Source organism: Equus caballus, chromosome 13 (genome assembly GCF_041296265.1).
Source record: "Equus caballus isolate H_3958 breed thoroughbred chromosome 13, TB-T2T, whole genome shotgun sequence".
Taxonomy (NCBI): Eukaryota; Metazoa; Chordata; class Mammalia; order Perissodactyla; family Equidae; genus Equus; species Equus caballus.
Genome location: NC_091696.1, coordinates 13,593,811 through 13,618,427, shown reverse-complemented (window position 1 = coordinate 13,618,427; position 24,617 = coordinate 13,593,811). Strand labels below are relative to the sequence as shown.

General features: G+C 42.2%; 1 pseudogene; it reads left to right on the top strand.

The window, feature by feature from the left end:
* The first annotated feature begins 23,571 nt into the window (after positions 1 to 23,571).
* Positions 23,572 to 24,001, top strand: LOC100060039 (small ribosomal subunit protein uS19 pseudogene; annotated as a pseudogene).
* The last annotated feature ends 616 nt before the right edge of the window (positions 24,002 to 24,617 follow it).

Genomic DNA, 24,617 nt, shown 5'->3' with positions numbered 1-24,617 from the left:
GTAAGGAAGCTTGCTTATCTGGCGGGTGCAAGGAACCTCAGAATATTTTGGGGGACCTCGAGAAGAGAGGAGTCCACCCAAACCTGTAGGTACTGCAGGCAAAATCTGATGGCAAATCCTTGGCTTGGCTTTTCTGGCCTCGAGAGGCCTTTACAGTTCAATCTGAGATTCCTCATAAAAATTCCAGCAAAGCAGATTTAAAAAGCCTGTATAATCAATTGGTATTCTTGCTGCACTTATGTAACTAATTGGCAGACCAGTTAATCTTAATTTGGCTATCTTTTATAAAAATGAGGGTGATTTTAGAGAGAAAAAATTATGTTTCAGTAGAAGGTATAGTACACATTCATGGATATTAGATTCTAGCTCTTCTCTTCTACAAGATTCATCTATTACTAATCATAATGTCTCCTTGTGGCCATCCGTCTCTGACACCTGGGAGTACCCTGGCCACAATCAAACCTTTTCCTTTAATACCACTGCTCAAATACTAACTAGATTTGCCTTATCACAGGTGGATGATAAACAAAAAGTTCCAAAGATAAAGTCCCCAACTTATCAATACACACAGGATGGACTATATCAAATTTTGGGACGAATATATTTGGCTCACTCCTACTAGTGGTCAACTCAGTCAAAAGGCCACTATATGTTGGGAACAAAGCAATCACACCTGTGATACATGGCCTAATAGCACCCGACCTATGGGACAAATTCCCCGTCATATGTGTTCTCATATCATAAGCTTAAAAAGTACTGATTGGTTTGGGACTGACTGGGATAGACGGCCAAGCACACGTTGGCTAGCCCCTAATGGCACTCAGTGGTTATGTGGCTCCAACTTATGGCCTTGGCTACCACCTGAATGGATTGGACGATGCACCCTAGGCTTTGTCTGGATGCAAGGTAGAACTACATTTACTATATCTCCTCCTGCTAACCTACCCAACCTGCAACAGCGCTGGACCCGCTCTGTCTTCCGCTGGTATGACCATGTTGCCTCAATTTTCCTTCCCCAATTAGGAATCGAAAGTGTCATCTGGCACATGGAAGCTCTAAACAAATTTACTATGAAAGCTTTAAATGATACACAACATAGCCTTTCGCTGCTCGATTTAGAAGTGTCCCAAATGCGTAAGGCAGTCCTCCAAAACCGAATGGCACTGGATGTCTTGACAGCAGCGCAAGGGGGCACTTGTGCCATTATAAAAACTGAATGTTGTGTTTATATTCCTGACTACCATCAAAATATCTCTGGCTTCCTATCTGATATGAGCCACCAAGTTAAGTCCATGTCTGACCCTACCCTATCTCTAAATGATTGGTTGAACTCTTGGTCAGGTCCAAGTTTCTGGACTACTATCAAAACCTTATTCATTGGGTTAATCATCTTGCTTGTATTTTTTATTATAATTTGTTGTCTATTTCGTTGTTTGTCTTCCACTTGTCAACAAAGTTTCACCTCCTGGACCACCTCTCATCAAATGATTCTCTCGTCGCCAGAGGCTCTGGATGCCCTGTCAGCCTTGGACACCACGGGCGCAGCCTTCCGGTCCGCTGAGCCTCCTACCTGTACCCATGGCCCCATTTAGGGACAGCTCTACGACCTTGTACAGCCGGAAGTAGTTACAGAAGACTGACCATCGTCCATATCCCCAAAAGATTTCGGGGCCAAAATGGGTTCAGGGGGGGTTTATGATGGGGATTTTTAGGCTGCTTAATTTTAAAACAGTTTATGATGAGGATTTTTAGGCTGGTTACTTTTAAAACTACAGATAAGAAGCAGGCTCCAAGGAGTGGAATTTGTTTGCCCTTTTGATCAGAGACAATTGCAGTTGTAAAGGAAATCTCCATGCCTCCCTCTCTGGAATTTGTTTGCCCCTTGTTGGGAAAACATTTACATTTCTAAGGGAAACATCTATCTGTGAAGATGCCTCCCCCTCTGAGCCGGGAGGAAGGGGGGATGGCCTTATCTCTGGAAACTGCCTGGCAACCTCATGTAACTGACCCTCACCCCAAAATCCTCCTTTGTCTTTAGTTGAAGATAATATTTGAGCGGTGACTTCTGCCATTTACTCAATCCGGTTTGATTCTTATCTTAAAGTTATGGGACCGCCAAATGGCCAGACCAAACGGGCACTAATAAAGAGATAACTCACTTACCTATGCCTTAAATTTGGCCCTAACCCTCAGTTCGGGGCAGCAGCAGGAGCAGCAGGAGCTCTGACTGCCCGTGGGTCCTGTCCCCACGCACCAGCTCTGCCTGCCCATGGGTCCTGTCCCCATGCCAGCGGGGGCAGCAGCAGCAGCTCTGCCTGCCCATGGGCTCTGTCCCCATGCCAGCGGGGGCACCAGCAGCAGCAGCAGCAGCAGCAGCAGCAGCAGCAGCAGGAGCAGCACCAGCTCTGACTGCCCATGGGTCCTGTCCCCATGCTACTCTATCTCTATTCTCTAAATAAAAGAGCACTACTGCCAGATCTTGAGAGTCTAAGAAATCTTTCTTTCGACTCCTCGGCTCACCGATCCCGCATCAGTAATAGATGACTCTTGTAGAGGAGAAGAGCTAGAATCTAATATCCATAAATGCGTACTCTAGTTTCTACTGAAACGTAATTCTTTTCTCTCTAAAATCACCCTCATTTGTACAAAAGATAGCCAAATTAAGATTAACTGGTTTGCAAATAAAGTGTAGTTTCAACACAACTTGGCCCAATTATTTACATAAGTGCAGGAAGAATAGTAACTGATCATACAGGCTCTTTTAAATCTGCTTTGCTGGAATTTTTTATGAGGAATCTCAGATTGAACTGTGAAGGCCTCTCGGGGCCAGAAAAGCCAAGCCAAGGACATGCTGTCAGATTTTGCCTGCAGTCCCTACAGATTTGGGTGGATTTCTCTCTTCTTGAGGTCCCCCAAAATATTCTGAGGTTCCTTGCACCTGTCGGATAAGCAAGCTTCCTTACTTACCCAGTAAGATTGCCAGAATCTCTGTAAACAAGGTACCAGGCCCATATTTCCAAGTGGCTTTATTTCCAGAAAGTCAACCCTCTTCCTCAAAGGCTGTATTGTCATATCTGAGTGAGCACAGCAATAAGTTTCTAGCCTAAGGAAAGATGCTTAATCCTTAAGGAGACACCAACGTTGGGAGGGGGAGGGAAGTTGCACCTTTATCTCAAGGGCCTTTTGCTCTTGCCATAGGGAATCTCTAAAGCAGATATACAATGCATGCTCAATGGCCTCGGTCAGGCCCTTTTGGAAAGACAAGGTCAGGCCGAATTAGGTTTACACCAAATGGCTTCCTCATATATTCCAATATATCCTATTACTTGCCATTTTTATTTGTCACAAGTACAGAGTAAGTGGTTCCCATATCAATAAGAAAATTTTCTTTCCCAGCACTTATCACTATTTATAATTATGTGTTTGTGTGATTAGTTTAACATTTAGATAGTGACCCGCATGCTGGCAAGGGACATGACCGATTTCCTCACATTATATTCCCAGCATCTTGTGATCCAGTACTCAGCACATGGTAGGTACACAGCAAATATGTGATGAACTCATTTATTCATTCATCAAACATATTGAGTGCCTACCAATCACTAGTCTAGTCACTGGGGATATAGATATGAATAGAACAAAGCCCCTTCCCTCATGAAGCTTGTATTCCAATTGGGAAGAGAAACAATAAATAAGCTAGAATAAGTAACACATCATGTTATGATAAGAAAAACAAAGAAGCATAAAGGTTATGGGGAACATCAATTGATAAATAAATGGTGTTAGGAAGTTGAGCCTAGCCAACAGATTTCCACTAGACCAGCTTTGGGCATGTGATGTCCTTTCTCTAAAACCTTGGGGGTGGTTGGGTGAGGCAGAGAGAGGTAGTTAAGCAGCAAAAGCAGAAAAGTGGGCTGAGTCAAGTGGAAAATCAGTAAGGTAATCGGGAGTCCCCAAAGGCACTGATATAAAGGGAGAAAATGCAAGTGTGAAAGCTCACGTTGGACCTGGTACATGATGTACTTGATTAAAAGAAGTTGGGGTCCAGAACCACAATTCCAGTAATCAGAGATATGAGAATTGGACTGACTGGGGAGCAAAGGAGGTTAGGCCACTTATAATTCTATCAATATTCTCAATTCCCCATGCTTTATGTGCACGTCAGAGAGGCACATTGATTTCTTTATTTAACTCCCTTTGGCCTTTGAATATTCAAAGACATCGAAACCATGAGAACCAACGAAGAACTGCGTTTATAAGTGTTAAACCTGTTTCCTCTTTAAACAGTCAGTGGCTAAAATTTCTTCTGTTAAATTAAATCCATTCCACTAATGGCTTTATATGCAAAACTGTACCCTTAAGAGATTAAAGATGCAACTTAGACACACATTTTAGGAGCTGAATGCACGAATCATTATTTTAGTACATATTGTCCATTAATCTACTGTTCACTTGGGAACCCATTTGGAATTTGGTTGCTTGCTAATTAGCAGGATTCTGGTGCTGGGCTGCCTCCTGATTAAACGTCCTTTAGAACCAGTAAAACATCAGGGGGGATTATGGTGATGTGGGGTTAGGCCAATCGAACCAAATAAAATGAGTGTTCCCTTCTTAAACTGTCACATTGCAAGAGCTGACGAGAGAAGCAATTTCTTGATTGCTGTTGCAAAGTTGGGGGGGGTTGTGTTTTTTTAGCACTGAGGTTTTTTTTTTGCCATTTGCCTACAAATTAACAGAGACATTAGTGAATGACTGCCAGGGTAAGACGATTTTGACAAAGACTTGATTATGGTTTCAAATCTCTACCCTGAATCACGCTTATGTAAAAAGAGTTCAGGTGTGTTGGATGGAAATTATTACCCTGTTCTTTACCAGGAACAAGTAATTCAGAATTAGCATTTAATGTTTCTGTGTGACTTTGCAATAAGTAGTAATTAAGGAGGGCAGAGAGAGAACAGGAGGCACACTAATACTCTAAAATTGTATTGGCAAAATTAAATGCTTCACACTCAGTTTAAAACAGGCACAGCAGCCGAGTTGTGCTGGGGGAGGGGTCAATAATGGGGCTGCTGGGAGCCTTCCTGGACAGAGTGGAGCAGTTGACACAGCCGCAAGCGGGACTTCTCAGACAGATCTGGCGCAGTACTGAGTGCAATTAGGTTGGAAAGGACTTGTCTGATAATCCCAGGAACAACCAGAGGATTTTAGGAGATAAAGGAAACATGAAGTGTCTCATTCAGTGGTTACTTTTCAATGGGAATAGGAAAATTGTTAGGCAGTGACCTATTAGAGACATGGTATGGATCTGCCCATTGCTTAGGTCTTGGAAACCAGGCCTGGTTTTTAAGATTTCATTAATTCCAATCTTCTCCTCCAGAAGCCCATAATTCATATGGGGTGAGAATAATAATATTGTTAGTAAAGTTATTTTTATTATTAATATCTGACAATTATATAGTACTTACTATATTCCAGGAAATCTTCTAAGTGCTTTATAAATATGAACTCTTTTAATCCTTACAAGTGCCCCATGAGGTAGGCATTATTATTTCTTTCAAATGAGGAAACTGAGGCACCAGAGAGAGGCTAAAACCAATACGTAACTGATAAATGAATTCATCAATAAGGATAAGTCAAATGCAGGCTTTCTGGCTTCGGGGATACACTGTCTCAATGCTCCTGCAAGGCCTGTGAAACTCAGAAGCTTGTACGATGGTGGTGAGGCACCGGGGCTTTAGGCAAACTGCTGAGTTCCGTGGCTGGCTCTGCCCTTGGCTTGGTACTGAACACAGTCCTGGATTTGAGCTCAATATCTCCTGCCCTCTCTTCTAGGACCCAGGAGAGGTGTGGGATTCAGATGCAAATATGGGGAGGCTTTTAAGTTCTAGGGGCAGGTTGTATCCAAAGAAGCTCAGGGCCTGCAAGTAACTTCTCCTCACCAGTGTAGCACCTCCCCTACCCCTGCAGCCCCCGTCCATGCAGAAAGGCAGCCGGAGCCTGGAATCACACAGGCCTCGATGGAAATCCTGGCTCTGAAATGCACTGGCTTTGGGAACTCGGACAAGTAACTAATTTCTCTTAACCTTAATTTTCCATCTGTGTAATGGAAAAAGAATCCTTTTGTCTGGATTTGAGAGTTTATTGCCTATGTGTCAAGGAAGGGCTGTAGTTCTCACAGTTCCCTGGAAGGGGAGAAGAAACAACTTAGGCTTCATGATCAAGAAGCTAAAATCAGAGGAAGACGGTGCAGTTGAATGAGCATCCCAGCAGCTGAGTTAAACGGTAACCAAGATGACCGCCTGACTCAGGGGCACAAGGCTTTAAAGCGCACACACCTCACGTGTCCCAGGCACAGACTAGACGTTCTACGTGGCTCATCCCATTTCATACTCCCATTAGCTCCAGAAGTTGTGTTGTTCTATACCCACTTCACAGGTGAATAAACTGAGGTTCAGAGACCTTAAGTAAATTGTCCCAAAAGTTGGGCTTCTTTGAATCCTTGTTACTGTTATGGGCTTAATTATATCCTCCCAAAACTCACATGTTGAAGCCCTCAGAACGTGATTGTATTTGGAGACAAGGACTTTAAAGAGGTGAATTAGTTACATGAGGCCATTAGGGTGAAGCCCTAACTCAGTTTGACTGGGATTCTTATAAGAGGAGGAAATTTGGAATCACGAGGAGACATCAGGGATGCGCTCACACAGAGGGAAGAACATGTGAGCACAGTGAGAAGGTGGCCATCCACAGGTCCCCTACTATCAGCACATAATCAGAAAGGGGAAAGAGGTTTTCTAGTGCCATTTTGTCCAGAGGCTCTATCTCATATTTGGTAACTCCTAGCAGCTGTGAAAAATAAATGCTATCAATGTGGAAATATCAATGGATCTGGGATTTTGTTCTTGCACTGCTGTCATTTCTCAGAGGGTCAGAAGATGCTATTGGCATAAGCCTGTCTCCCCTAAGAGGGCCTGGAAAGAAACTACAGAAAGTGTAGCAGGCAGGAGCTCTTTCTACTGTAGCTCATTCCCAGATCCGGGCTAATGTCAGATCTGCATATGATTATTAACGTTTCTTGAGAGTGCTCCTTCATCAACTTCCTCTTCCCTGCCTGGGCCTTCAGCAGCTGATACGGTCAGCAGCTACTCAGCTTGTGGTTCTGCATACCTATGCCTTATCTATTCATGTGCCCAAAGTGACATGAAGCTCGGGAGGCCGTATTTTCTGATTTGTGATATCATGTATAGGAAAAGTTTTGTGGGGTATAAGCAAAGCAAACTAGTTACAAATCTAACGAGTCATTTTTATTTGAAGAGAATAAGATCACATGACATCAGAACTCCTCTGGAAAACCCAGGACATATATCTCACAACTTGCTTGACTTTTGATAAGTAGGAAGGAGATAGACATTCTCACCAGTGGCGGTTTGGTTGCTAGAAACAGAAATTTCCTTTTGTTAACAAAAGCAAAAGAAATATTTTGAAAGGATATGGAGTAACATATAAAATTGAGGGAAAATAAAATTTCTGGAAGAACCAGAACCAAAAATTAATGAGAGATACAGAGACAGAGACAGAGAGTAGGAGGAAGTGAGGGAAGGATGGGTGGAGAAAGTGATCGAGTTAATTAGACAAGGTGGTCACAGCACAGGCTAAGTGAAGGTGTGGGATAGTGACAGTAGTCCGTGAGCCCAGAGAAGAATGTATTTATATATAAATGGAGGACAGATACTGGACAAGCAAGTATAAGTGATTTTCGCTAACAAAACATTCCTAAAGTACTCATAAGCATTAAATGACTCTCTGATTGTCACATGCACAGGTATTGCTCAATGCAATTTCTTCTTGGGGACTTCACTAAATCATCTATTTGCACTCAACACCCACTTCCATCCCCTTCTACATTCTTTCCTGTATTACAGAACTTCCCATACTTGAAAGGGCTAAAAAGAACATTTCCAAAACTCCCTTGACACCACACTTCTAGAATTGATTTAAGTTCCATCAGTGAGATGCAGTTGCATGAGATTTGAAAGGCAGAAGGGGTGGGGAAGGGAGGCAGGGACATTTCATATATTTATTTATTTTCCTGCATTAGTAGCAACTCCAGGCCCTGGCAGGCATCAGTGTTTCCAGTGGCCAAAATGCACTTTGCACTGCCTAGCCACCAACCTCATGGTCAAGGGCACTGAGACATCAGCCAGAATTTCCTGCAGTTCCCCCATCCCTGGACTACATCTGCTGAGGCCTGACCCTGAGCCTGAGCCTAGCAGCAGACACCAAACTCCATTCTGCTAGCCCCTGCAATAATTCTGTGGGCATCTAACTTCCTATATTAAAGCCCTTTCTAGTGGAGACACTTAAAGTAGTTTCTGTTTCCTGCATGCACCCTGAAGATACAGGTATCAAAAAGCTCCTTCAGTATCAATTTAATTTCCAGCTTTATTGCACATTCTTTCAGTGCAATGATATGGTTCACCCATCTTATGGCTCCTTTCCTTGCACAGATGGCAGAGTTTCCTTGAGTAATTGAGCAGAGCTTCCTCTGACTTGCCTACAGGTGAGTTCAGTTATTTTGTTCCTTGAGACCACTCCCATTTCCCAGAACTGTTGTGGACTATGCTGCTTAGCTTCAGTGGTTTCCTTGTTGTGTTTCATCTCATTACTCCCAGAAATGTAGATGCCTCACCAGTGAAGAAACACTAGGAGTGATGATTGCCTTGATGGCTGTTCTTTTAGGCCAGTTGGATCATAAAAGGCATAATTCTCCAAATATTATTATATCATGAAGCATTCTCTGGTGATAGCCCTTTGATAGGTACACTTATAGAAGAAGTTAGAGTTGGTAGTATGTATTAGAATTTCAGTCACATAGTCCCTTGGATCTAGGAATCCCACAGCTAGGTACTTATGTTACTGATATCTCACAAAAAAAATCCTCTCAGATTTACATATAAGTTTAGCGCAGGAATTTTTTTTGGTAAATGTTTTTAAAAATGAAAACAGCAAAAAGATCCTTCAGGGACCATTTAATTAAATTACAGTATATTCAAATGATAAAACTATGCAGCTGTAAAATAACATGGTTGGCCTGACACAAGAAGATTTCCAAGATGTATTATTAAGTGAAATTATACAGATGAATTGCACAAAATATTTAGCAATTAGCAAGTTTTAAATATGACAGGTAAAAAAATATGCATTGGTATTAACTACTCTCATCAACTGTTCACTGATTCCACTTGGCATCAAAATACAAGGTTCTCAGAGTTTAGAGTGGGGTGGTGGTATATCAGTTTGTATTCCAGTGGAGAAAGAGAAACCTTACCAGGTATTTCAAACAGAGGGAATTTACAAAAGGGGATTGGGCGTTGGTTATGCCAGGAATGGACGACTGAGAATGAGGGTATTCATTTCCTAAGGCTGCTGCAGCAAATTACCACAAACTTGGAGACTTAAAATAATAAGTATGAATGAGAAAAGAGGATTAAATATATTTTTTAAAAGTGTAAAAGGGACATGTAGGAAATGCTGACAATACCCAGTACACATGTAATCAAAGTTGCAAAAGGACAGGAGGAAGAGGACGGAGCTAAAGCAATATCTTAAACAATTATGGCTGAGAAATTTCCAAAAGTGATAAAAGATTTCAAGCCACAGATCCAAGAAATGCTATGAATTCCCACAAAGACAAATACAAACAGCTTACAGCCCACCAAACATGGTATGGTCTAAGGTCTAAAGTGGTATTTCACAATAATGAAGTGTGGGCCCAACTTTGCATCTCTTCACTGTGGGGCCTGTGACTGAGGGAGAGGAGCAGGGCCATAGCACAGCTGCTCAGGGGGGATAATTAGGAGGGAATGAAGGTAGCCTCAGAGGTTCATTGATCCTCTCAAACATTTCTTGAAGACCTATAACTCAAGATATCACAGAAAAATGGCTAACAGTTTGGCTTCCTTTTTAATAAGGAAAAAAAATACCCAGAGTAGTTCCTACTTAGAACTACTTATATGAAGGGACAGAAAAGCCAGCTCAGTTGGTTTAGACAATGAAGAGAGTTTGTTTTATGTAACTGCAAAGTCTGGCAGCAGCAAGCGCTGTAGGCATGGGTTGATCTAACTGTTCAGGCATCAGCATCAAGGCTCTGCTTTCATTCTGGCTCTCTGCTCCACCTTACTTGGTGTTGGCATAATCTCTGGGCTCTACATGGTGGTCCTCCAGCTTCTCCAGGTGGGTGCTCCTCTGCAAGAGCAAAGTAGCCATGGCAGCTATGTCATCACGTCTTCAGGGCTCTCTCTTTTGGTAGGTCCTTCCAGGAAGGAGAGAACGTTACTAGCTAAGAAATTATAGCAGATATTTCCTCTCACCTCTGAGGCTCAGATTGAGTTTTCTGTCCACCTTTGAACCAAGACTGTGACTGAGATACCACAATGGTCTTCAACTAAGCAGAGACCAAGTTTGGAGTTGGAACTGGGGGTTAATCCTACCAAACCACAGCACTGGGTTGGGGGAGGAGTGGTCCCCACAAAGCAAAATATAGTTGCTAACACTAGACGTGGGTAATCGCCAGAGGAGGAACAAATGCTGGAAGCCAAAAAAAAAAATCAACTCAAATCACATGGCATGGCACTTGACCCACTTCTCTTCCCTTTTCATCCTGAGTCAGCTTGGCTCTCTTCTCAGCTGTTTCTTGAATGCACCAAACACCCCTCCCTCGAGGCCTTTGCTCTCCCTGAGCTTTATCCTGGAATGCTCTTTCCCCAGACATTGCATGGCTTTCTCTCCTGTTTCTCTATTCACGGCTCTATTTAAATGTCACTTCAGAGAGGCCTTTGGTGAGTTCCCTATCAAAAATAGCAACTAAATTTCTATCTACCCTCATAATTGGCTTTGGTTTTGTTTATAGCATTTATCACTATTTGACATTATTTTATGTCTCTGTTTGCCCTTTCCATTGGAATGCACTCTCCATGAGAAGATTCTCTCTTGCTCATTGTTGTATCATGGTGCCTAAAACAGTGCCCAGCATGTAGTAAGCACTTAACAAATGTTTGTTGAATGAATGAATGAGTTAGAATCCAAGACCTAAGCCCACCTCTGTAATCTTAACCAGGGAACTGAAACCTCTATTGCCTCAGTTACATTATCTGTCAAAAGGAGATGCTTTCTACCACACAGCATTATTCTTCAAGTAAGAAAACGTGTGGGAAATGTCTGGCATGTAGAGATATTTTATATATATTAGTTTCCTTCTCATGAAGCTTCATTCAGTGGGCCCAATGAGGCTAGAATCCTTTATTTAAATCAGTTGTCATCAACCCTGGTGTCACTTTAGGATTACCTAGGGAATTCTTCACAGGTGCTGAGCTTGGTTCTCACCCCAGGTTTCTGATTTAATTGGCCTGGTGTGACACTCAATCATTGGCAATTTTTAAAGCTCTCCAGTTGGGTCTAATATGCAGCCAGCGCTCAAGACCACTAACTTCCAGTCATTGGTGGGCTGATGGCAGGGCTGGCTGTGTAACCATCAGACTCACTGGAAGTCTTGTAAAACCTGGTCCTTCCAACACCTGGAAATCTCTAGAAGCCAGCTTGGCTTATTTTCTCCATTACAAACCTTCAACTGGCAGACTACACAGATGGTTATTATTTATCCTTCCCACTGTGTTAGAAAGAAAAAAAATCAGCTGTGCCTCAGATTTCTCAAGTGATTTTTACATGTGCAAACCATGACCTGTTTCCACGCTTGTAGATGTTAGGGGGTAGAAAGGGAAGCTTAAAGGAGACCAGGGAGACTAGTGTGTATTTTCTTCTAAAGAAACTTTTAAAAGTGCAGAGAGACTGGCCTGGGACAGGGTCTAGGATCTAGATCTTATACTAACAGGGATGATGCATGTGAACAGTGCCCAGAACAATTCCTGGCCCATCGTAATTAGTGTTCACTTAAGCAAACTGGACTTGCCTAAGGTGTTATGATAATAATGACACAACAACAAACAATGAATCCTCTTTTGAGCATCTTCCCTGTGTTAGGTATTTTAGGTAGGTAATTTTTTATCTCTACAACATTACTGTAAATCACTGGTTTTCTCCCCTTTCACAACTGGCAAAATTAGGATCTGAAAGCTTGCAGCTGGGAGGGAAGACTCGCGATTAGCATTCAGGGCTAACACCAAAATTCATCTTCCTGCCTGTATACTATATAGTGTTTCTAGAATCCCCTTAACTCTCAAACTCTATAACTCGGAGTAACTTGAACCTTTTTCACCTGCAGTAAACAGAAAGCTTTTTCTTCACATAAAATAACTTCAAATAGTGATAAATGCTACAAACACAACCAAAGCCAGTTATGGGGGTACTGGGTCAGAGATGCTGTTCAAACCTCGTCCCATTCAGAACCTCTGACTATTGATAGGAGAGGGAAGGTGGAAAAGAGGTTTTGCCTGATCTTTGAGGCATACACCTGTGTGGAGAGAGGGGGCAGAAATGCCGGCCTTTCTGTTTAGAGGTAGGGCCATGGGAGGAAGCTGCTGCCCACTCCTCAAACTGTGCAAGTCCTCCTGATTCAGGGCAGTTCTACAGGTTCTTGTCTCTGCTCATCTGGAACTCTCTGCTCCTTGTGCACACCCACCATCAACTTTGTCTGGAAATTCCTATTCATCCTTTGGGTCCACAGTTTAAGTGTCACTTCTTCCAAGAAGCCTCCTCTGGTTCTCCACCACTCCCACCCCTACCCTACAACAAAATATTTTCACATCTTGTTTTGTTGTGTTTATGGTAGTTTGTAATTAAATAATAATTTTGAGTAATTGTTTAGCACCTACCTCCCATTTGTGAGCTCCATCAGAGCAGGAACCAGATCTTTCTGACCCTCCTCCACAGCCCCATCGCCTAACACAGTGCCAACCACGTAGAAGGGCCTCAACATTTTATTTTCCTGGGTGTATGTGTTACAATGAAGAGACCAAACTAAACGCTTCCATTTCTTCTTTCTTGCTCAGGAAAGAGAGGAAAGGGAACCTCTGCCACTCCAGGGCAGCCTGATATTCCTGAGATGCCTCAAGGCACAACTGAACAGATGGTATGCACCTGGGTATGTGGAGCTTGGGGAGGAGCTTCACTCATCTGTCACCTTCTATTCTCCGATGCTGGGTGGCGTCCTACCTTCTGGGGTTTTTGTTGTTGTTGTTGCTTATTTATTTACTTAATGATTGACTCTGAGCTAACATCTGTTGCCAATTTTTTTTCTTCTTCTCCCCAGAGCACCCTAGTACATGGTTGTATATTCTAGTTGTAGGTCCTTCTGGTTCTGCTCTGTGGGACGCTGCCTCAGCATGGCCTGATGAGTGGTGCCAGCTCCACTCCCAGGATCTGAACAAGTGAAGCCCTGGGCTGCCGAAGCAGAGCATGTGAACTTAACCTCTCAGCCATGGGGCTGAGCCCCCTTCTGGGTTTTTGATTTCCACCCTCCACCGTGATGTCAGACTGTCTTTGACTTTGAGAGTCTCCTCTGGCAGAGAAGGGAGGTAGAAAACTCCTCAAGCGTGGGATGGTTCCTGTCCAAGCTGGTATGCCTGCAGAAACCTCTCTCCACCACCTGGTGATGGGCTTGGCACCTGCCCCAAGAAATTGGACCTGTAGCATGTGCACTGGTTCTGAAGCCTGTGACCAATGCCCCCACTGCGATCAAAATAAAGGGTCGTTCTGAGACCTATTTTAACATCTTAAATTCAGCTCCCAGAAACTGAGGGGGATCTTTTTCCCAGACATCACATTTTAAAATGTAATGGGCTCTTTGATTTTGAAGATAAAATCTGGCAAGCAGTTATATTACATTTTAATATTCCCAGCACTTAGCCAGGAAAAGATGCAGACAGAATTGAAAAGCATCCTGAGTTTTTCTGTCGTTGTTGCTTTTTAAATGCCCAGATTAGACCATAATTCATCTCAAAATGGCAGGAGGCCTCTTCATGCCCTTCACACTTCAAAATGTTTTCGAAAATAGCATCAATTTTGGCAGGCCTCTTGCCATGCCAGAAACATATCATCTATTGTGAATAAGATTATAAAAATTATTTTAAAAAACCTTGCTCTTTTATTTTGCTCTGTTTTGAGGATTGTATGGCATCTCTGCAGTCATTGATTTGTGTCACATTCCTGCATAAGTAGCATTCATTGTCCCACTTTTTAGAAAGGGGAATTGAAACAGAGGTGTGGTAAAGCAACTTTCTGATGATCCCAGAGAAAATCATTCATTCATTCACTTGTTCATTCAGTAAACATGTCCGAGAAGCAGCTATTCCCTGGCCACTAAATAGACCTCGAGGATACATAAATGACTATCTCACAGGCCAGTCTCCAGATCTCTGGTAGAAGAGAGAGTCATTCTAATAAATGATTACAGCATTCCACAATAAGTGCTGAGGTGGATAAAGGGGCCACAAAGAATCGCCCCTCAGCCAGCTTGTCTGTAACAGAAGGCTTCCCACAAGAAGTGGAATATGAGTTGGGTCTTGAAGGATGAGAAGGACCCCAACCATCCAAGGCCTGAGTGGCAAGAAGGGCTTTTACAGCAGAGGGAGCAGCATGCACAAGGCACAAAACAGCTTCATGTTTTCTGGTTTTATGTGGCTGGACAAAAAGATGTGTATGTGGGATTGAAAGGAGACAGGCAAGAGCAAGAACTTGGAGAGTCTTAGCTGCCAATCACGGGACGTTGACTTCCTCCTGACACAGTGGGACCAAAACAGTATACAGCGTGTTAGTTAGTTACTGCTCACTCACTCACTTAGTTCAGCCTAACTCAGGCTCATACAAATTCCCCCTTTCCCTGTGTTTAGTGGTCAAAGAGAGTGTTGATCTATCTGAAGAAATATAAAATTATTAAAATCAGTTTCTCAGATCCAAGGACCTCTTTGAACTCTCTAAAATTATGCTGCATGCAAATGTGCATTTGCCTGGGTAGATTATCTAAAGCTTTCATTGGATTTCTAAAGTGAGCCAAAGTTCAAAAAAGTATAAGAATCACTACTCTATTTACTTTATAAAACTTTCAGCTCTTCCCAAAGTTGATTTTATCTAAGTAGAATTCTTTTATATTAATCTCTTAAAATTTACTGGTTGCTGGTCATCCACGTTGGTACCATTTCATATACCATTCTATTATTTCAAACAAAACAATTCACATTTCGCAGCAGCAGGTTAATCCATGTTTGTTAACCAACTGAAAACTTGACTTCTAATTGCAATTACTATTCTTTAGAGCTACGGGATTTTCACACCTTCTATGTGAGAAGTTTGAAACAAAGGTACTATATTGGAGAAATTCAGATATTTGAAAGTTAGGGTAAGTGGAGATGATTTTCAAAAGTTAGAGGCATAATTCTATGGTGAATTAGTTAACATTATTTGGATTTCAATTAAGAGGATAAACTCCACTAAATTTATTGGAAGGATAGAGAAGCATATTATGCTACCTAAGGATAGAAACGTAACAATGAAGTAAAATCAGGGTCTTGAACTTCATCAGGACTTCCTGTCTTTTCTCTTCTCTCTGCTGTTAGCTTCGTGCTCTCTCTCTCTCTCTGTCTCTATCTTTCTGGACAGACCAGCTTTTTCTCATTTCCAGTACACAGTGTGGAAAACCTGTGAAAGTTCCTACCTCTCACACAGAATGATCTCCATTTGTATATCTCTCTGTCTTCACCTCTCACAAATACTTCCCAAATCACTGGACAATGGGTGGATTGGTCCGTGTGCATTCGATGCCCAGTCCTGCACTGCACACTTAGGCATGGCTGTTCTCTCCAGAACCATGTGGCACAGCAGGAGGGATAATTCCTGGAAAAGTGAGATTGTGCAGATCAAACAATGGATGCTCACTTTCTACATGGTAGGTGACAGAATGCTTGCCATGGCTGCCAGGACTAGGTTGTCCATTTATTCTAAAAACATCTCTATTTTGCACTAGACATGAGGTTAGGATATCAAACTGAGCTAGACATAACCTCTACACCTCCTTATAGTTCTGTGTCTACCATTCACTGCATGATCTCAGTAAGTCGCTTCCACTCTCTGGGCCTCAGCTTCCTTAGTTAAATTAACAGAACAGACAGAACTAGAAGTGCTTTATGGTCCATTATAATGAGCCCATGAGCCTAAGAAAATGTCAGTATTCTTTTGGTCATTCTTTGTCAAGAACCTGAGGCTCATGGTCCAGAGCTTTTCCCATGGAGAAGTTATAAGCCATTCCTGAAGTCCCTCCTGCATGGATCCCACTAGTATCGAACGTCACGAAAAGTCTCAGCCAGTTACAAAAGCCTTTTCTTTGTGCAAATCAGAAATGCAAACTGATTAAAGTCATGATTTCACCCTTCTCTTTAAAAAATAGAAAGCATTCAACATAGTAATTTACATCCAGGATGGCTTCACAGATGTAGGGCTGCAGCACTGAGGACTTGAAACCCATCCTCCCAGCTTTACAAAGCCAGACATTGCAATAAATCTTTCTAGTTGTATGGCCTCATCTTTGGCCAAGAGACTGGAGAACATCTAGGTGGTGAATGTGTTGCCAGTAAGATGGTTGTGTTGTTTTGGTAGAAAATTCTAGAAGAGGATCTGCAGCCAGAAGACCCTACTGCTGGGACTTCAGCCCCCAAAGATACCCCAAGCTCTTTGAAAATCAGGCCAGTCTCACAGCCTTTCATGAACCCTGTGATGAAGAACGAGTCTGAAGAATAGGAGACATGGATCAACAGGTTCAGGAAGCTAGAAGATGCCCTATACCTGTGTGATCTGAGTAATACAAGTGAAGAGTGAAGCTTAAAGCTAATATACTTCTGTTGGTGTTCTAGTCTGAAAGTGGACACCTCATTTTCTTTCACTTGTTAACAAATTCAATTTGTATATAAACTACATGCTCGGCGCTGTGCTGAGCACAATCAGGGAATACAAAGCTGGATCAGATGTGTAACCTCCACCAGGTTGCTTAAAGTTTCTCTGTGTCTCTGGAGGAATCCACTTCACCACCTGGGTCTAACCCACAGTCCAATCTCGCAATTCCCCTGATTGACATTTTCAGCATGCTTGCTAACAGACCGAATTCCAAACTTCTTAGCAAAGCAATACCCGGTCCTTGCCTACCTGACCAGTCTCTTCTCCTTCAGTTGTTATTCTCTCAGCATACCCTATCCTGTCAGAGTCAACAATGTGCCTTCCTCAAATGTGATTTCTCCTGTGGCCATGCCTTCCATATGAGCTGTCTGCCTTTTCTCTACTTACCTCACCCCCGCCAACTCCCCATCTTGTCCAACTGGCTAATTAATGCCTAAACATCTTTTATGTTGGAATTCAAGCTCCAATCCTCTGAGACTCCACAGACCAACCTAGGCCAACCTTTATCTGATCTCTTAGAGTTCATTAACATCCAGTATCATATTAAATATATTGTATTTTCTTTCATTTGAGGGCTTGTTATTATCTCACCAGTAGACTATATTCCCTTTTTATCCCCGGCATCTTGTGCAATTCTCTTCAACACTTTTTTTGAGGCAATAAGTAAATAAACAAATGTACCTAAATAACTAAATCCAAGATGGGAGGTGATAAATGCCATTAGCGTGTGTTACGTGGGCATTCAGAGAAAGGAGATTCCTTCCCGTGAGGTGATCAGGAAGTCTCTGGTAATGTGGGATTGACCATTAGAGATCAAGGGCAATCTGTATACAAAGGAATGAAATAGAGCGCCCTCTCTGGCAAAGGCGCAGGTTAGCCAAGCAAAGTGTTATGTATGAAGCTCAATGCAAGGAGTTTGGTTTGGATAAAATGTAAGGACTATTAAGAAGAATATCAAATGATAAAGGATCGGACCAGATCCAGGAGGATCTGAGATGCCAGACGCGGAGATCAAGATTTCATTCAAAGACAGTGAGTAGTAGTGAGGGCTTCTAAGCAGGGGAGTGGTATGATCAAGTTGTACTCCAGAAAGTTGGTGTTTCTGTGCAGAATGAAGGAGAGATTGAAAGCAGGAAAAGGAGGAAGGAGGCTATTGCAATGTCCACCTGAGAGAGGATGAAATCCAGAACAGGGTCAGAGGCCTGCAGAATGGAGAAGAGGAGCACACGGGCTGAGACTGTTGTGCTTAATCACACGCTGTGGTTCATGAAGATTTAGTGTGCCCCATGTGGATCTGAAAACATGAAACTTGTAGAAATAGAGATTAGAGTGGTGGTTTTCAGGGGACACGGGGAGATGTTTAAAGGGTACAAACTTTCAGTTATCAGATGAATAAGTTCTGAGGATCTAATGTGCAGCATGATGACTCTGGTTAACAATACTGTATTGTGTACTCAAAAGTTGCTGTGAGAATAGAGCTTTAATGTTCTCACCATGACAATGATAACAACAACAACAAAATGGTAATTATGTGAGGTAAAGGATGTGTTAACTAACCTTATTATGGTAGAAATTTTACAACATATACATGTATCAAATCACATTGTACACATTAAACTTACACAATGTTATATGTCAATTACATCTCATTTAAAAAGGAGTTGATGTACATATTGGTACACTCTAGAACTAATCATATAACAATAGCAATGCTTGTCTTTTCATTCTCCCTTTTTGTTTCATTTTGATTTTGAATTTCCAAAGCAGCTTAATTCTAGACCACATGAAGTATAAGTGCCTTAGGATACCCAAGGACTTCTAATAATTATACCAAAGAGAGGGGAAGATAAAAATTTGAAACGAACAATTCATCTAGCTGAATCAGAAAATCATTTATTAAACATCTGTTACGAGCTGGAACACTGTGCTAGAGGCTGGACCAGGAGGGAAACCAGAAAGGATGAAACATGTTCTCTGACCCTGGGGAGATTTTAGGCAAGACACAAAGACTGGCAATAATTCAATGCCAGTAAAAAATTTTTTTAAAAAACAGCATGTAATAAAGTGTTATAATTGAATACACAATGATAGTTAAAGAGTCCAAAGGAAAGAGAGAAGAGATGAAAAGAAGCTCATCATCTAGTGTGAGCTGGGTACTTAGAGAGGGCTCCATGGAAGAGAAAGCTGGAGCTGAGCCTTGAGGAGAGGTAGACTTTGGATACCTGGGTTGGAATTCCAAGTTCGAAACCATCTTCTGCAAAGGTTAGAGGATGGGAATGAGTGTGATGAGGAAGAGAGTGAGCAAGACAGGACTGGACTTCATGTTGGATGGGACAGTGAAGTTGAGACCCTTCTGTGAATCCTGAGGGGTGGGATGGGCCTTAATTCTCTACGCAGGGTCCACCAAAGGCTCAATCAGAGGACACAAGGAAAGCTGAGAAGGATAATACAGGGAAGATACTAGAAAAAAGGAGATTGAAAGGTTATTGAAATAATCATGAATCTAGGTATTAATAGTAGGACTATGAGGCTGATGATAATGTTACAAATAAAAATGAAATTAAAAAAAAAGTTGAGTGGAGAGAAAAGACACTTTCAGAGAAACAAATGCTGAGTTGAGATGATGGATGACAGATCATAATGTCAGTTGCTAAGAGGCTCCCCAAAGACTAGGGGACTGTTCTAAGGAAAAACAGAGTTTTGTTGACTTTGGAGGCAGATTGTAGCAGGTTTGAAATGCCTTTCTCATGGCCTCTTCACTATTTATGCCTGTTTTCTCTGTTTCTGTGAAATGTGTTAGTTCCTCAAAGGCCAAGGAATGTGTCAGTGAGATCTGGGAACATCTATAACTATCTTCAATGAGGAAAGAGGATAACTGAGGTCAATTTGTTGGTTTATTAACCACAGAATTTAGCAGACCACAACAGCCCTATTCTAGACACTGAGCAGAGACTACCTACTGTGCCCACTGATGAATCACTGTTCTTTACTATGTGAGAGGAAACATGTAGGCCAGGGTATTCTTCATCCAGGCTGAAGGCAGACCATACATCATCAAATTTTCTGGGAACATACTGTGTGCTTATTCCCTAATGGAGATTGTCAAGAAAATATCCTTGAGGGGAAGGAATAAGGAATGACTATGAATAACTGATCATGTTTTCTAAAAAAATAAGTGGTTGGGATAAATTTTGGGGGGAATAGTAGCTTTGTAATTTTCCCAGTGAACTAAAGGCCAGATACAAAACATTTTAGAATTCAAAGAGGCAGAATGCAATGAGAGCCCTCAAGGACGTTCTCTGCATAGGTCTGGACTTTACATACACTGCATCACTAACTCCTCACATCAACCACATGCTTGTAGGGGAGGAAGACATTTCCTCTACCCACTCTGGGTTCTTCTGGCCAGAAAACAAATTAAATTCACGTGAGACAGAATAACAGGAGAAAATTAAACAGAGCTTTATAATATGTGTACATGGGAGCGGGTCAGGCAACCTGAGCAGCTCGCCAAAATGGCCAAAGCCACCACCTTAAATATCATCTTCAGCTAAAGACAAAGGAGGATGTTGGGGATAGGGGGAGTCAGTTACAGGAGGTTACCAGACAAGTACAGTGAACAGGAGTAAGATTACTATGCAGATTTAAGTCCTTGCCTTCTGCATTGATTAAGAGTTTCTAGGGATAAGGTCATCTCCCCTTCTTCCTGGGACAGAGAGGGGGACACCTTTACAGATGGAGATTTCCTTTACAATGTAAATGTCTCTTAACAAAGGGTAAGTAAATTCCACTTTTCAGAGCCTCACTCCCATCTGCAGTTTTTAAAAGTAACCAGCTCAAAATAATCCTCATGCCAAAGAGACATATCTTGGGGTGGCCAATTCCAGTCCCCCACATGCTGAAGGGATTAGTGTCTTTTTGAGCCAAGCTCAAAGTGATAAAGTAACAGCCAGTGGGAAGTTGAACCATAATTTAAACCCAGTTCTATTGGACTTCCTACTATCCCAAACTCCCATGGCATACCAGGAAGAGCATGAGGTTTTACTTGTTTTGTTGGTTTGTTTCTTTGTTCTTACCAGAAGATTCAAGTCCAAACTTCACTAATTGCTGAGTCCTGAGAGCCAGTCACTTATATTCTCTGAGCCTGTTTCCTCATCTGTAAAATAGGACTGATAATATTAAAACATACCTCCCAGATCTGAGAAAGTGTCCAATGAGATTTGAAAATTCTTTGTAAACTGTAAAATGAAGTCAATATTAAAGAGGTTCTTCTTATTGTTACCACCCAAGTGGGCTCGTGTGATCGCCAAAGACATGCCAATAGTCAGGAAGCAAGGTGGTAGGAGAGAAAGGACTTCATTGCAGCTTGCTAGCAAGAGGGGAGATGGCTGACTCATGTCCTAAAGAACCATCTCCCAGAACAAAGACTACAGGCCAGTTACATATACGGGGACTGTCTCCAGGTTGGGGAGGTGGCTGGTCCCTGGGTGGGGCAGGCATCTGGTCCCAGTTCTTGATAGTCCTTTGTTTTACTGTAAATGCATCAGAGAATGGAGCAACTGTCCTATATCCTGTTCTTTCAGTTGTCATTGAGGATGGCTATCGGCAAAGGCTCTCTGCCTGGGGTCATCACATTCCTAAGGAACTCAAAAGAACAAAGTTATCATCTTAAAGCAGCTGGGAGGGGCCACAAAATCTACAGAACATGTCTGGGCTAGTTAGTCAGAGCTCATTTAAAGTTATAATCTGGTTTCTTTTCTATGATATGGCTTCCCTTATGTCAATCTTGTGTTGAGCTGGTATCAATACCCCCCATCAGTTATACCCCCCAGCATAATCATATGCTGGTGTAGGAAATAGGGCCCTCGTGTTCAATCTGGCTACTTCCTGCTGAATCAGGGCAATGTGAGAGGACCATGGCATGGAAGTTATCCTCTTCTTAAAATGGGCCAGGAGGTTTCTAAGAGGGAGTTGTCATGCTGTCAACATGGAAGCCTTGGTGGTTAAGGTGGATATATATTTGATTCCCAATTTAATGACTAAGAATAACAGTAGACCTATTAATGCTAAGATGAGGCCCCCTTTTATTATATCCACAGGGATGACGGGATCCCAGCTGGTATCCAAGAGAAAAGGTAAACCAGTCACCTAAGTCTGATAAGAAAGGGATTTGATTGTTTATAGTTGTCTGTATCCAGGTGGCTTATTCCCTTATTTTAATAAGGCTGGTTTCTACTTGAGAAGAAGCATTTCTAGAGAGACAAAAAGAAAACAATGTTAATGGTGGGGGCAAACTATAAACCAGTTCCTGAGCCTAGGGGGCAGCCAGTCAAAATCTTTAGATGTCAAAGTCAAAGCATCCTTTGCAGTTTGAAGCGTCTCTGATGATGTCATTGGGCATTCAGGTATCTCCCTGAGTGGCTTACAGCTTACACAGCAACATACAGGAATCTCTCTTAAGTTTCTATCAAGTTGTGCAGCTTCAGTTTGCAAGGCTTCAGGAAAAAGGGTAGGTTCAGTTCTCAGTGATTCCAAGTGAAAATGAGGGAAAAAAATTGAAAGCATTAGTTTGGAGATTTGTAGCCAGACGTCAGGATCCAGTCCAGTTCACAGGTAGAAAAAACTTCAAAGACAATTAACAGAACTAGGATCTAATACCCACAAATGTGTATTATAGTTTTCACTGAAACATAATTTTTCTCTCTAAAATCACCCTCATTTAGAAAATATAGCCAAATTAAGATGAACTGCCTTGCAAAATAAGTCTAGTTTCAATAAAACTTGGTCCAATTACTTACATAAGTACAGCAAGAATAGCCACTGATCCTATAGGCTCTTAAATCTGCTTTGCTGGAACTTGTTATAAGGAGTCTCAGATTGAACTGTAAAGCCCCCTCGAGTCCACGAAGGCCAAGCCAAAGACTTGCCATCAGATTTTGCCTGCAATACCTACAAATTTTGGTGGATTCCTCTCTTTTTGAGGTTCCCCCAAAATATTTCAAGATTCCTTGCACCTGCCTGGTAAGTGAGCTCCCTTACTGACCAGATAAGTTTGCTGGAATATCTGCAAACAAGGTACCAGGCTAATATTTCCAAGTGGCTTTATTCCAGAAAGTCCAATCTTTGTTCCTGAGAAGCTGTCTTCTCATATCTGAGCCTGTATGTTTCTCTCAAATATGATATTCCAGTCAAAGCCTTGGTAATATGACCAATATTTCCAAAAGTGTCCTGTTATAAGGAAAACAGATTCTTATTGAACTTACGCAAACTTATCTTGCCACAAAATAACCATACTCACTCACTCACTGAGTTTCCAAATCCTAGAGGGATCAGGTTGGGAGAAAAAGATAAATGTTTCAGTTCTGCTCACAAAGGTATAATTTCACCAAATTGCTATAAGTCATAGTTAGCATGAGAGAAAAGAGACAAAGGTTTCCTTAAATCTGAGAAAATAAAACAAAACATTAAAAAAATCAACAATATCTCAATGAAAAGCCACAAATTACAATCATCCTCATCTTCATTCAGTCCTGTGTAATCGATTCTTGACCTTAATATTGTTAGCAGTTTCATGAAGTCAGTTTCTCGGAGTTCTGTAATTTCTTACCCAGTTCAGTCAATGATCTGAAAGTTTATCAGAAACCTGTACTGTAGCTTTGCCGAAGAACCGACAAGATGGCAGAAGTGGAGCAGAAGAAGAAGCGGACCTCCACGAGTTCACCTACCACGGCGTGGACCTCGACCAGCTGTGGGCCATGTCCTACGAGCAGCTGATGCAGCTGTACAGCGCCCGGCGGTGGTGGCAGCTCAACCGCCGGCTGCACAGGAAGCAGCACTTGCTCCTGAAGCGCCTGCGCAAGGCCAAGAAGGAGGCACCGCCCATGGAGAAGCCCGAGGTGGTGAAGACGCACCTGCGCCATGATCATCCTGCATGCGGGGCAGCATGGTGGGTGTCTACAATGGCAAGACTTTCAACCAGGTGGAGATCAAGCCGCAGATGATCGGCCACTACCTGAGCAAGTTCTCCATCACCTACAAGCCTGTGAAGCACTGCCAGCCCAGGATCGGGGCCACCCACTCCACCTGCTTCATCCCTCTCAAGTAGCCTGCTCAGCCAATAAAGGCACAGACTGCTGAAAAAGAAAAGAAAAGAAAAGAAAAGAAAAGAAATCTGTACTCTAGAGTAAGTGCCAGAATCCTTTCCATGAATTTCTCTGAAGATGAAACAAATTTTGCAAAAGCAGAGTAAAATAGGGGCTGGCCCCGTGGCCGAGCGGTTAAGTTCGCGCGCTCTGCTGCAGGCGGCCCAGTGTTTCGTTGGTTCGAATCCTGGGCGCGGACATGGCACTGCTCATCAAACCACGCTGAGGCAGCGTCCCACATGCCACAACTAGAAGGACCCACAACAAAGAATATACAACTATGTACTGGGGGGCTTTGGGGAGAAAAAGGAAAAAATAAAATCTAAAAAAAAAAAAAAAAAAGCAGAGTAAAATAATAACTGTCTGTAAACAAGAAAAGACCCAAAAATGGAACTGACAAAGAAATTTGGTTAATTTTTTGACATACAACACTTTAAAATAATAACCAGAATTATGGCTGACACCCAGGACAGATCAAAATTTTAGGAATGTTATACAATTTCAAAACATTTATATCCAAAATATTTACCCACATAATACCACCTAAGAAAGTTCATCATCAATTATCTGACAATGCTT